Here is a 6,831-nt window from a genome sequence, read left to right on the forward strand (position 1 = left end):
GTGTTCTCAGTTGTCGGTGTGGGGACTCTGAGAGGTTGAGGGTCAGGTTGCGTTGTGTTCTCAGTTGTCGGTGTGGGGACTCTGGGAGGTCGAGGGCCAGGTTGCGTTGTGTTCTCAGTTGTCAGTGTGGGGACTCTGGGAGGTCGAGCGTCAGGTTGCGTTGTGTTCTCAGTTGTCGGTGTGGGGACTCTGGGAGGTCGAGGGTCAGGTTGCGTTGTGTTCTCAGTTGTCGGTGTGGGGACTCTGGGAGGTCGAGGGTCAGGTTGCGTTGTGTTCTCAGTTGTCGGTGTGGGGACTCTGGGAGGTCGAGGGTCAGGTTGCGTTGTGTTCTCAGTTGTCGGTGTGGGGACTCTGGGAGGTCGAGGGTCAGGTTGCGTTGTGTTCTCAGTTGTCGGTGTGGGGACTCTGGGAGGTCGAGCGTCAGGTTGCGTTGTGTTCTCAGTTGTCGGTGTGGGGACTCTGGGAGGTCGAGGGTCAGGTTGCGTTGTGTTCTCAGCTGTCGGTGTGGGGACTCTGAGAGGTCGAGGGTCAGGTTGCGTTGTGTTCTCAGTTGTCGGTGTGGGGACTCTGGGAGGTCGAGCGTCAGGTTGCGTTGTGTTCTCAGTTGTCGGTGTGGGGACTCTGGGAGGTCGAGGGCCAGGTTGCGTTGTGTTCTCAGTTGTCGGTGTGGGGACTCTGGGAGGTTGAGCGTCAGGTTGCATTGTGTTCTCAGTTGTCGGTGTGGCGACTCTGGGAGGTCGAGGGCCAGGTTGCGTTGTGTTCTCAGTTGTCGGTGTGGGGACTCTGGGAGGTCGAGGGCCAGGTTGCGTTGTGTTCTCAGTTGTTGGTGTGGGGACTCTGGGAGGTCGAGGGTCAGGTTGCGTTGTGTTCTCAGTTGTTGGTGTGGGGACTCTGGGAGGTCGAGGGTCAGGTTGCGTTGTGTTCTCACTCAGTTGTTGGTGTAGGGACTCTGGGAGGTCGAGGGTCAGGTTGCGTTGTGTTCTCACTCAGTTGTCGGTGTGGGGACTCTGAGAGCTCGAGGGTCAGGTTGCGTTGTGTTCTCACTCAGTTGTCGGTGTGGGGACTCTGGGAGGTCGAGGGTCAGGTTGCGTTGTGTTCTCACTCAGTTGTCGGTGTGGGGACTCTGAGAGCTCGAGGGTCAGGTTGCATTGTGTTCTCACTCAGTTGTTGGTGTGGGGACTCTGAGAGCTCGAGGGTCAGGTTGCGTTGTGTTCTCACTCAGTTGTCGGTGTGGGGACTCTGAGAGCTCGAGGGTCAGGTTGCGTTGTGTTCTCACTCAGTTGTCGGTGTGGGGACTCTGGGAGGTCGAGGGTCAGCGTTGCGTTGTGTTCTCACTCAGTTGTCGGTGTGGGGACTCTGGGAGGTCGAGGGTCAGGTTGCGTTGTGTTCTCAGTTGTCGGTGTGGGGACTCTGGGAGGTCGAGGGTCAGGTTGCGTTGTGTTCTCACTCAGTTGTCGGTGTGGGGACTCTGGGAGGTCGGAGGAATTGAAATGACTGTGACCTTAAGAAGCCAAATAAATCGTGATGCTGGGTTGGGTCCTCTGGCAGTGGAGATACACGCTAAACGAATCAATGTGCAAAGGCTTGGACAGCGAGGCAAGGTGGGGCGCACAAGAAGAGAGTGAAATTTAATCTTCCATGTAGCAGAAGGGCATTAACATCAGCATGGCTACTGTACATTGTGTGTGTGTGTGTGTGTGTGTGTGTGTGTGTGTGTGTGTGTGTGTGTGTGTGTCTGTCTGTGTGCGTGTGTGCTTTTTAATGTGTGTTTATCTGCGTGTGCATCTTCAGTATGTAGTGCATCTGGAGTGTGTCTGTCTCCCTGCCCAGAATACGCAGGCTGACATTCTGCTGCAGTGCATTCACACGGCCGTATATAAACACACAGATCTCTCTCACTCAGCCACTGAAATAAATGGCTACACTCACGTTACTGTAGATAGGATGTCCCACTGTGGGAGCCCGGGACAGTTTAAATGTCTCAGTCCAATATCATTACCATACAGAAATAGATGCTGCTGCGCATTCCAGATCTCAAGCGGATTCCTGCCCGGACAAGAAGAAAATTATCTAATGAAACAAGTGCAAACCTTTAAACCCACTACGGTGCCACTCCCCCTACAGCCACCCCCCCCCCCCTCCCAAACACCACCCTTAAGCGTCTGGCATACTCTTCGCGCACGCGTTGGAGGCGGGGCTCTGTGGAGGGCGCGCGCACTCTGCGCGGGCCAAAACAGAACATAGTCAGTGCGTGTAGCAAGCTACTTTTCCCATGTTGCTCGTTGCTACATTTCTCTGGCGATAGCTTCAGTGTAGTGAAGCTATGTAGTAGCTATGTAGTAGCTTAGCTTACTAGATTTTCCAAGTAGCTTGCCCATCATGGTAATATTAAAAATTAGGAATTTGTCTTTGTGCAGTAGGCAATGCAGCTAGTGATCACAGCAATAGACAGTCTTCCCTCAAAAGCGTCCATGTTGACAATGTGCCAAAACCTGACGCGCTGATAGAAAAATCTCCATGGACGCACCGCGCGGCGCTCTGGCCTCGCCCCCCGACACGCCCCTCTCTACTACCTCCCTGTCCTTAGCTACGGCCATTTTCCCACTGAGCCCAGTGCTACTGTGCACTCATGCTTCTCATCATCTATCTAGTAGTAATGTGTCCAGTCATTGCACATCCACACAAATATTCCATTTCCTTAATGTTTTGTATACAAAATGCCTGAGAAACTATGCAGAGTAGAATAACCACGACTGATGCAATTTGGCTGAACATCAAAGCCTCAGAAGACACTGATACAGCTTCAATACAAGGAGGAAACGAATCCATTTCCTGTGTTTATGTCTGTGGTTTTTCATTTTAAGTAACCAGCACTGTGAGCAGATACTGACAGATTCCATTCAGGATAAGAAGAATATCATCAAAATGGTTTGTGTCCTGCGCACACACATACCAACACAGAAGAGCTTCTTACAGAAGGGATGCAATCATGAGCTCATCCAGAATATTACTCCACGCTTGGGAATCATATGGTGATCTAATGTAACACCCCAATTCCAACCCTTTGATGCTGAGTCCCAAGCAGGGAGGCAAATGGGTCCCATTTTTATAGTCTTTGGTATGACTCGGCCGGGGATCAAACTCACAACCTCCCAGTCTCAAGGGAGGACCTCCCTGTGGGGGAGGGAATGCAAAAGGAGAATTTCAATCAATAAAATGTCACATTATTATTATTGGCCAGATTACGTGTTTACAATACGCTCGGTAGAGGGACTATAGCCAACTTTTTCTTGGTGGTAGGTTCCAAGGAATTGCACAAAACTCTATAAGCACTCAGGACCACTCTGTTTAATACATCCTTCAATATTTATTTGACATTGGACAGCGAGGAACAGCGAGGCGTTTCAGCTCTACTGCCTTTGACACGGTGGCTCAGTGGTTAGTACTGTTGCCTCACAACAAGAAGGTCCCGGGTTCGAAACCCCGGTCCGTCCCAGGTCCTTTCTGTGTGGAGTTTGCATGTTTGTGTGGGTTTTCTCCGGGTGCTCCGGTTTCCTTCCACCATCAAAGACATGTATGTTAGGGTTCATACTCCTGTCAGTGCCCCTGACCATGGCACTGGCAAAAGAACTGGAGTTGGTCCCCGGGCACTGCACTGCGGCTGCCCACTGCTCCTAGTTCTAGGAAGGTTCCTAGTAGAGGATGGGTCAAATGCAGAGGATGAATTTCCCCATGGGGATAAATAAAGGATAACTTAACTTAACTTCTTCAGTGTCTGAGTCTCAAACAAAGCCGGGACCAGACAAATATAATTCAACAATCTTTCTACATTAGCATTCTTTATACGAGTCTCATTCTGATAAGACCCGAACTCAAAAGCACGGTCCTGCATGACATTCTTCTGAATGCTTCTATCCATTCAGAGAAAAGTATATGACCGCATGCTTTGCATTGGTGGCCGCTGTAGAAACTGGGCCCCTCATCCTAGCAGTGTTGCCAACCAAGAGCTTCACGTTGCTTTATTCAGGACCTAAAAAAAATCCTTTCTGTGCTCCTCCTTATAAGAGGGAAGACTCTGCTAGCTTCTCCCCTGGATATGTTTCGGCACCGAAAATGCCGACACATATCTCGTGGCATAACAGGAAATAATAAGAGTGGGGACATGGTCATCTTAGCTATTTGGCAATCTGGAGGATAATTGAATTGTGTAGTAAACAGATTAGCACTGACGCAGCAACAAACCACAACACAATCAATAGAGCATAGCAGTGCCACTGACACACCACGCAATGTAAGATATTTCTGGTGAGAGGGATTCTCCCGAGTTAGACGCATGCCTATAGCAGTTAAGATTCTTCAATGGTGAGGGAGCACCATGTCGTCTGAAAACTATTCAAGTTTTTACCACACGTTCAATGTGTAAATCTGTCAGTTACTAGCCAACATGGTGGAAATACTAACTGCTTAGGCCTATAAGCATCATGAAGATGCATTCTCTTTATTAATATGAATTCCTATCCTCCATTTCATTTACTTTAAGTAAACAAAATCTTGACAATATGAACAAGAATGATTAGAGGAACGTGTGGTTGATTTATTCTCATCAGAGAAATCAACAGCTTTCCAGAGGGATCTGAGCAGACACAGTCAGCTTTACAAATACTTAACATGGCTGTATAATGCCACTATAATATGACATCATACTTAACATGGCTGTATAATAATGCCACTATAATATTACATAATGAAAGGAGAAATCATATATATATATATATATATATATATATATATATATATAGTCACCGGAGTCACATTCCAAAACATCATATTCGAATCTGATGTTTTTACACATTTGAAAGTAGCCCAGGTCGTCTTTAAAAAAGTCACTTTCAATGTGACTTGTACTGTTCACACAGTCATGAAAAAGACTGACCTGAGTCACTTAGGGGGGAAAAGATTAGATTCAAGCACTAAGGATGGCTGTGTGAACGTAGCCTAAACGACTACAATGGTCAAAGGTCAAAGTCAAAGGTTAACTTTATTATCTTGCCATTACATTCTCTCTCTGAATGCAACATTTCTATGTTGTCTACCATTATGAACACACGGTGACACCGGGCTGGGCACACGCCAAATGACCCTGGGGTCGGCTATAAACACAGGTTGCGGAGATCTACTGTACATGCGTCTGCCAGACGGTATATTTAGTAGCTTCAGAGGGATCAGCAGGAAAACACTCATCATGATGGCCTTGCTCAGCAGAAGGTTTGAAGGTGGCTGTAAAGTAGCAGCGAGAGGCCTGTGTTTAAGCCCATGTCATTCAAAACACGTCGGAGAGTTATGAGTAAAGCGAGCATTTAAACATGTCTTTACACACATCACCAGCATGTTGACGTGTCTGGGCTGCGTGTGCGAGGCGTGTTATTATATCAAAGTGTGGATTCTCTTTCACTAAGCTTACTCATCTCGTCTGTAATTAGCCCACAGCTGCGCTTAGTGTAACTCACACCTAACCCTCACACCCTACCACATTTCATAACAAACCAACCAGAAATGATCACTTAGATGGAGTGAAAACAGGTGAAAACACTCCACATCTGCAGTCTGTACCGTCAATCCTATAAATCAGATCTAAATACATCAATCAAAACTTGTAAATTACGTTAAACACGTAGAATTGAATTGTATTGTTACTGTATGTTCTTTAGAATTCTGAGGCTTCATCTAAATGTATTTATATGACGTATTTCTGCAAACAGGTTGTTATAAATGGATTTCAATCTTGAGAGACTCGTAAGACATTTTAACAAACTTTATTGAATCAGAATAAACAGTTTGAGTATGGCGTATGACTCCACGATGTGACGCTCCTCTTGCTATGAGAGAGGGGGGCGTCAGTGCTGAAGTTGCCATTTTAGCAATATTTATGTAGGCTAAATGGGTGATTAAAGGCAAATTACAGTTAGCTGAAAAAGGATTGTATTACAAAACCTTCGATGCTCAATATCTCAGAACGACACTGCAAAGTCACCAGTGTATTAAATTACCTCAGTGTAAAAATCAACATGCTATGTCCATATAAATCTACACCCAATGCCATCAGAGTTAATCTAACACTTTAGGCAAACAAAGTCTCCAATCAATAGCCGACTTGTTAACTCCAAACAACTATCAGTGTTAGTTAACACATTCACTGCCAACAACGTGTAAACACGTTTTCAGAATCCAGCTGTTGCCTGCCAACAACGTGTTTACACGTTTTTGGCATCGATTTTTTTTTTTTGACGGTGGGTTGTGCATCTAACCCTTTTACATCTCTTATATAATTATTGGAGCCACCGAACGTTTACAACCCATTCCACCGACCCACTAAGTGGCAACAGTGCTCTCCTGGCTAGAGGAAGGAAAGCATTTTTTTTAACTTGTCACGCCATTCTCATGAAAAATGGATGGGGGAAAACGCTTTCCTTTTCGCGCTGATTGCTGGCGATGCGGGATTGCAAATTTACATAATAGATTCAGCCGATCTACTATGATCGGGTGATAGATTACAGGTGGAGGAACACACTTTGAAACACGCAGCATAAATATGACCAGAATCGCAAAAGCTTCTCTCAACCAAAACTCCAAACGAGCGAGTCCATCCCGACTTCCTCAAACAGCGGCCGTGCAGACATGCAGGCACAGGAGAGCAGCAAAGCACTGACTGGTGACAAGCTTGTCCGCCCACGGAGGGAGGAGTTGAAGCAACTCGAGAGGGAGGGAGAGAGAGAGAGAGAGAGAGAGAGAGAGAGAGAGAGAGGGAGGGAGAGCGAGAGGGAGGGAGAGAGA

The sequence above is a fragment of the Poromitra crassiceps genome (genome assembly GCF_964638095.1).
Source record: "Poromitra crassiceps genome assembly, chromosome: 8".
Lineage (NCBI taxonomy): Eukaryota > Metazoa > Chordata > Actinopteri > Beryciformes > Melamphaidae > Poromitra > Poromitra crassiceps.